Genomic DNA, 6730 nt, shown 5'->3' on the forward strand with positions numbered 1-6730 from the left:
TATAATCACTTTTCAAATTTCCTCCAACTTTGTTTTAAAAAGTTAGATTAAAAATTTTATATTTTAATATTTTATTATTTTATTATTTTCTTGTTTTGAACTATAATAATTATTTTAAAAAGTTAGATTAAAAAAATGTATATTTTAATATTTTACTATTTTCTTGTTTTGAACTATAATAATTTGGTTAATATTTAGAAGTGGGAAGCATTGGACATTGAGAGATTTTGCTATAATTTTACATTTTCCTAATTTCTATGGATAGTCATTGATTTTGCTATCATTTTACATTTTCCTAATTTCTATGGATTTCATTGGCTTAGGGACTTCCCTAATGTAGCCAATGACTTTCCAGCTCTGTAAAAAATTGCTCTGCACAACTATCAGCTTCAACAACTCTGTTTTGGACTTTTGGGGGAAAAAGAATCTTGTCACACTTGTCAACAGCTTAAACCCTTGATAGATGCAAAAATGTAGTTAAAACTTTAGCAGACAAGAGTACAAGACACGATGCAAGCAAAGAGGAGTGTCGTTTTTTTAGCTCAAGCGTTCCCCCTGAGCCACACTCTCCATCACAGTGTTGACTATGAACTAACGTTCATTTCAGCTCCAAAGCTCGAGCAGGAACACAAACAAACAAAAGCATGGAAAATAAGTGAATGCTGTTGAGCTCAGGAGACTCGACAACAGTCAGTGGCACTTCAACGGGTCTGTGTTTCAACACAAACACATTACAGACAAGTAACGAGGCCTCTGCTTTTCTCTGAATTTAATTGAACTGATTTTCATCTTCTTTTCTCTCTCACATGTAATTTGACATCATTCAGAAAACACTTTCAGACAAAAACACCAACAGAAACTGAGTGTTCTCACTCAAGCCATTAAAAACATCTTTACATCGCTGTTGCAAAGTAATTACCACATAAATCTGTCAACCAAACAGACAGTCCCAGATTTAGGCAATTCTTGTGAGGAAAACACAGAGGGCTCCAGAATTATGCAACTGAAACTCAACGTGTATTTCTCCCCAACATCCATTTATTGAGTCAAATCAGGGCCAAAATTTGGTTTAAGAGACACTTGAGTTGTTCCAAGCAGAAAGACAAACACAAGGGATTTATCAAACCAAAAATTACATCATCTGCCAAAAGTATTTGATTTGACACATTTCAATTCACAAATTCCCAGTCCTTATATTAATGATGACAGGGAGTCAGATCTACTAAGAAAAGAAAAATGTCACCACACTGCACAGAGCATTCAGGTGCATTCAAGTGGCACAAATGACTTCACATAACGGTGACAGGATAATCTCTACAAAAAGATTTGGAGAGCTCAGTCAGATTTGTTTTTGTCCCCGATCCTGCACATAAAGTTCTCCACTGTGGGACTGATAAGAGATCATCTCTTATCTTACCAGTCCCTGCCACAGCACTTCTGCTTTTTTTTTTAGGTAAATATAACTTGGGATTATCCGTTTGATTCCCCAGAATGATCAGGGAAAACACTGTCCTGTTATTGCCTAAATGTTTCCTGTATTAAAAAAAAATCCTCACTGTAGAGAACGCACATGTAACAACACAGTTTAAATCTGTGGTCAAAGAAGACTGTCTGGTTCATTCCAATGTTTTTAAGTTGTTTGTTTCTAATTATTATGGGTGTAAGAAAACATCGATACACTCCCAAGTATTGCAATATTTCATTTCACAATACCATATCAACATTCTATAGCACTGTTTTATTATAACATGCAAATTTTCACGGCGTTAGTTGTTTTTATTTATTTTTTTTTACATTCGTGATCTGTATTGTATCGCCAATTTCTTGCCAAAACACAGCAGTACTGCTGTACTGTACTGTAGTCAAGGTCGGAGAAAGATAATGAAAAACCATTTAATATTGTATACTATTAAATACTCTGTACAATGTGCATCTAATGAGCCGAGGTGCTGAGTCAGCTGTTGTGTTCCCTCTTCATGCCCAGCAGCACAGTGATTTTATGGCCTCAGTGTTAATGTGCGGGGAAAGAATTTAATTCGAGTTTTAGAAAAAGTCACACATCAGTAAAAATTCACTATATAGAATACATTTCTTCTGAAAGCTGGAATCAGAGATATATATAAAGTTACAACAAAACAGAATTTTTTAATTGTCTGATTTTTTCGAGAATCAAAGAGTAATTTAACCTCTGAGAATTAAAAGGACTTTTTTTTTTAAATAAAGTTTATTATCTCTTAATAGACTGCAACTACTGTATGTTACAATGAAAATAAAAACAGTATTTGGGGGAGTTCATGCGCCAAAAAGACATGCAAAAAAATATAATAATAAAATAAATAATAATAATAAAAATAATAAAATATGAGGTATTACCTGTCATGCAGTCCGATGGGCATCGTCTCTACTCTCTGTACAGGGTACTCCATACCCTTACCTTAAAAAAATATATACAAATATATCATATATATTTTTATGAGACATTGCATAGATTTAGTTTATTTCAATAAAATTAGATGGATAAACAAATAGTTCAAAAATGTTTCTACCATGATATTAACTTAAAAAAAAATGTGTGTAAGTGTGTGTGCACACGTGTGTTTGTGGGTCATTCACTCGACTGCCATGCTGACTGTGCTTAACAGCATAACTCAGGAGGTTAAGCACGGATTTGGGGATTTGAATTAGGAGATGTAGGAAACAGAAAAAAACAGGGAAAAAAGTTAAGACCTAGGCCATAACATAGATGTGTTTTTAAGACAAAATAAGTTGCTTTTAAATCTGATTTGCAATTATTTACATATAACTTAATAACTTCAAGGAACACTGTAATAGATTTAAACTCCACACTAGAAGGATTTCCCCTGGTGGAGGAGGAGGGGTAGGGGAAGGGGAGGGGGTCTCTTTATAATAGAAATGATGCTAAAAAGTGTGTCAACTCTCTGGTAGCCCAGGCGACCAGAGAGGTGGATTGCGAGTGGTTAGGTGTTTGCACATGTCATTCCTGAGAACTTATTTCCAGCTTGAATGTGAAAGTTGCGTCATATTCATATAATTAGTTGCTTTACTCAGAACTGGGCTAATGGGAGCTAAATATAAACTGGAGTGTCACTTGACAAAAGGAACCTTCTTGTGTGTCTGACAATGTGATAAAGTAATGTTGTTCATATTTGTTTTTTGATAAGAGTAATGTCAGGTATACTGCCTTCTCAGGAATACTGCCACTAAATAAAGGTTTAGTCCAAAGTCCTACCAAAGAAGAGGAGAAATATGGCACCTGTTCGGCAACTTATAAGAAAAGAAAAGAAAAGTTTATGGTCCACTGTTATAACTGGGACGTACAAGTTTGTCTTGTTGCAGATTTATTACACATTTATTTAAATTGGTGGACTACATATTCAGTTGGTATCTGATGCTCTGTCACCGTCAATGAGTTGCAAAAAATCCTCAAGATATTTACGTTTTTGATCTTTAACTGAACGAATTAAAAACACTGAGACAACTCTAACGGAAAAGGAATGAGCTTATATAAATATAAAGAATTATATAAAGAATTTGATAAATTAATTTTTAAAAATAAATAAAATTATTTTTTAAACTTTTTTTGTTGGGACTCAGATAACCTGTTTAAAGAAACAAACGTCTTTTTTTAAACTATTTTTGTTGGGATAACCTGTTTAAAGGAACAAAAGTCTTATAAGCAATGTCAAAACAAATATATATAATAAAATCAAGTGTTTGAAACTTGAGTGGGAAATTGCATTTATTATGGAGAATTAATTGTTTCTGAATCGGATCATCAACCCAAAATCCTGGATGAAATCCGATTATGGGATAATCATAATAAGAGGCTGTAGTGTTGAAAAACTTGGGACTTTCTATTGTTGCTTGTGTCATATGTTTAGTAGAAATCCTGGTGGTGAAAATGAACAGAAGCATGCGTTGTGCCATTAATATCAGTGGTAATACAGGGCGCTTTTGTATTTTTTTTTTTAATGTATCACAGTTCAACCAGACTAGCCTGGAGGTTTCTTTGAAATCTCAGAAAAAGTCCCAAGATTCCTTTTAAATCCCAGATCGATATGCTAAAAACACCACACTGTTGACGTTCGTCCCAACACTCCCAGGGTTTTTTTTTATGAAGCGACATGTTAGTGGAGAAACTTGAGTCCACGGTGAATAAGCTGACTTGTTAGCCAAAGCCTTTAGGCGTACGAACACAACTTAATGCTGTCCTTTTTACGCGGAAAACAACATGTGTATTGTCAGAGGGGTCAGCGCCGTTAGCCTCACGTTACCTTTGCTGTGTTTTCTATCCATGTTGTTTCAACACTTCCATTACATTCACACTGGCAGGAGGCTAAAGCTAACCAGCTAAGCTAATACAGTCAAACACAACATTAGATTGATTTAAATAAGGTTAGACGAGAAGAGTCGGTTATAATAAACTCATCAAGTTTGTTTTGGTTAACGATCAAGTGTCTACAGTGCTATTTTAATTACGGACAGTGCAAAGAACCGAACTCTTAACATGACTTAGTTGGTTGATAGTTGATAGTTAGTGGTTGGTCGATGTGCCACCATCAACAAATGACACTGTCAGTCCGCTATTTGTTCACCTTAACACACTATAAATGACAGCTTTCACTCTCTGTGAAAAATAATTCCCAATGTATAAACTTCGAAAAAAAGGTTCCATACCTTTAACACCGAAACAACGATAACTAGCGTCCTTGTTTTCTTTCCACAAGCCCTCAAATCCACTTATACCACTACAGCCTCCCTTCTACGTTTGATCCAATCAAGTTACCTCTTAGTAACAGGGGCTGAGCATCAGTACTTCTTATTGGTGAAAGAGTATGGCACGCTCTTCTCATTGGCTCAAAACTTCCGTTACTAAATAAAGTGGCTCTGAAGAAGAGTCCTCTTTCTTTAAAGCATTTGTAGCCTGAAATAAATAGCCTGCGTTGCTGTGCTGTTTATAAAACCATTGTCTGTGGTTATTAGCTGTAATCTACTACTGCAGTATTAGGGGAATATAAATGGTTTCTATTGTCAGCGTGAACATGAGGTGAAGGTGGTATAACTTCGGCACGTACTGCGGTACATGTAAAAAAAAAGAAAGTCCAAGCATTACATGTGTTTAATGTTCCATGGGGAGGATGTTGTTGTTTGTTGGTTGATTTTAAGTGTGGTTAAATAACTTTTTCCTTTCCTTAAACCCCGTTTTTTTACGAATTGTTTGTGTACGAATGATGCTGTATAAATAAACTACGTCTGCTCCATCATTTCCTGCGGTTTAAACATGAACACAGAATAAATCAAATCAGAACACCCTGTGCCCGGCTTCATTAAATGTTCTCATTATCTGTAATGTGGCTGATCAACTTAATAATTGTCTAATTGCTGCAGGTTTGTAACTTTATCTTTTTCCCACCCTTTAATTATTCATAACCAAACTGATTAAAATGTTCTCTGTCCCACTTCTTTACTTTCACACATAAATCATCTGGATAAACTGTGTTACTGATTTCTTTTACTTCCTCCTTACGAGTTTCTCACAGTCTTTGATTCACTTTAGTGCATCAATGGAAAGTCCATCATATTGACCTAATTCAAACAGGCTTGTAATTTGGATTGTTGTTTTTTTTTCTTCTGGAAGAAAACACGATTCCCAACAGTACCCATTAATCAGAGCAAGCATTCAGTTCAGATTTGGAAACCATTATTTAAAAGGTGATAATGAACGTTCATAGCTCAAAGAATGTGACTAATTACCTTTCACTATGAAAATTCAAGCCTTGTTCACTGACATTGACGCCTCTGCAGCCTTCAATTACAATAGAGCAGCCTAATGTATGCATTTATTAAACGAAGACACACTCTTCCAATAATCACTCCCCAACCACCTACACGCTTTGTCCACTCAAGTCATTTAAAGTGTAAATTCACAATTAATCAACTGATGCATTGATGTGGAACAAAGAGGGCTCTATCTGAATATTAAGCAGGCTCAGAATTCATCGTTGATGCCGATGAAATGCTGTGCTCTCCTTCAGAGTGCCTGCCTTCATGATGTGTGAAAGCAACCTGCAGCTGCTAATTTATGCGCATGTTTTATTACCTTGTGTTAAGCCTCACTTTGAGACAAAAATAAGCATTCACCAGAAACAGTCTCTATGACATTTTCATGTTTATTAAAACATCTATATATATATATATATATATATATAAACATATATTTGTAAGAAACATATATTTGTAAGAAATACAGTACCATGTCAACTGGTACCACAGACTTTGCAACAGTCAGGCTACAGTATAAGACACTCACTACAGTCATCTGCGATACAGCCAAAGCAATTTTTGCGACATTTGTTTTTTTGTGATGCATTTTTGTTTCTCTATTTAAAGTGAAACATTTCTTAATGAATCCAAGGTATCGGGAATTACTAGTTAAAAAAGGTTCCTCATTCTTGTAATGTAATGGAGTTTGTAATGGAGTAGGCATCAAAGGTCTATAAGACATAACCGATCAACCAAGTACCATTGGCCTGTGTTTGTATGATATATCTGACACTCAAAATGCACTCTATAAAAATAATTTTGTACGTAAACTCTTGCCGTTACACATCCGAAACGGTAGATGTCGCTACAGGAATTTGATCAAGATAGTCCTTTACTAAACGAAACGAAAAAGAACGGCGGTTGTGCCCCGCCCTGTGCCTCTCCC

The sequence above is a fragment of the Cynoglossus semilaevis genome, chromosome 19, assembly GCF_000523025.1.
Source record: "Cynoglossus semilaevis isolate Cse_v1.0 chromosome 19, Cse_v1.0, whole genome shotgun sequence".
Classification (NCBI taxonomy): Eukaryota; Metazoa; Chordata; class Actinopteri; order Pleuronectiformes; family Cynoglossidae; genus Cynoglossus; species Cynoglossus semilaevis.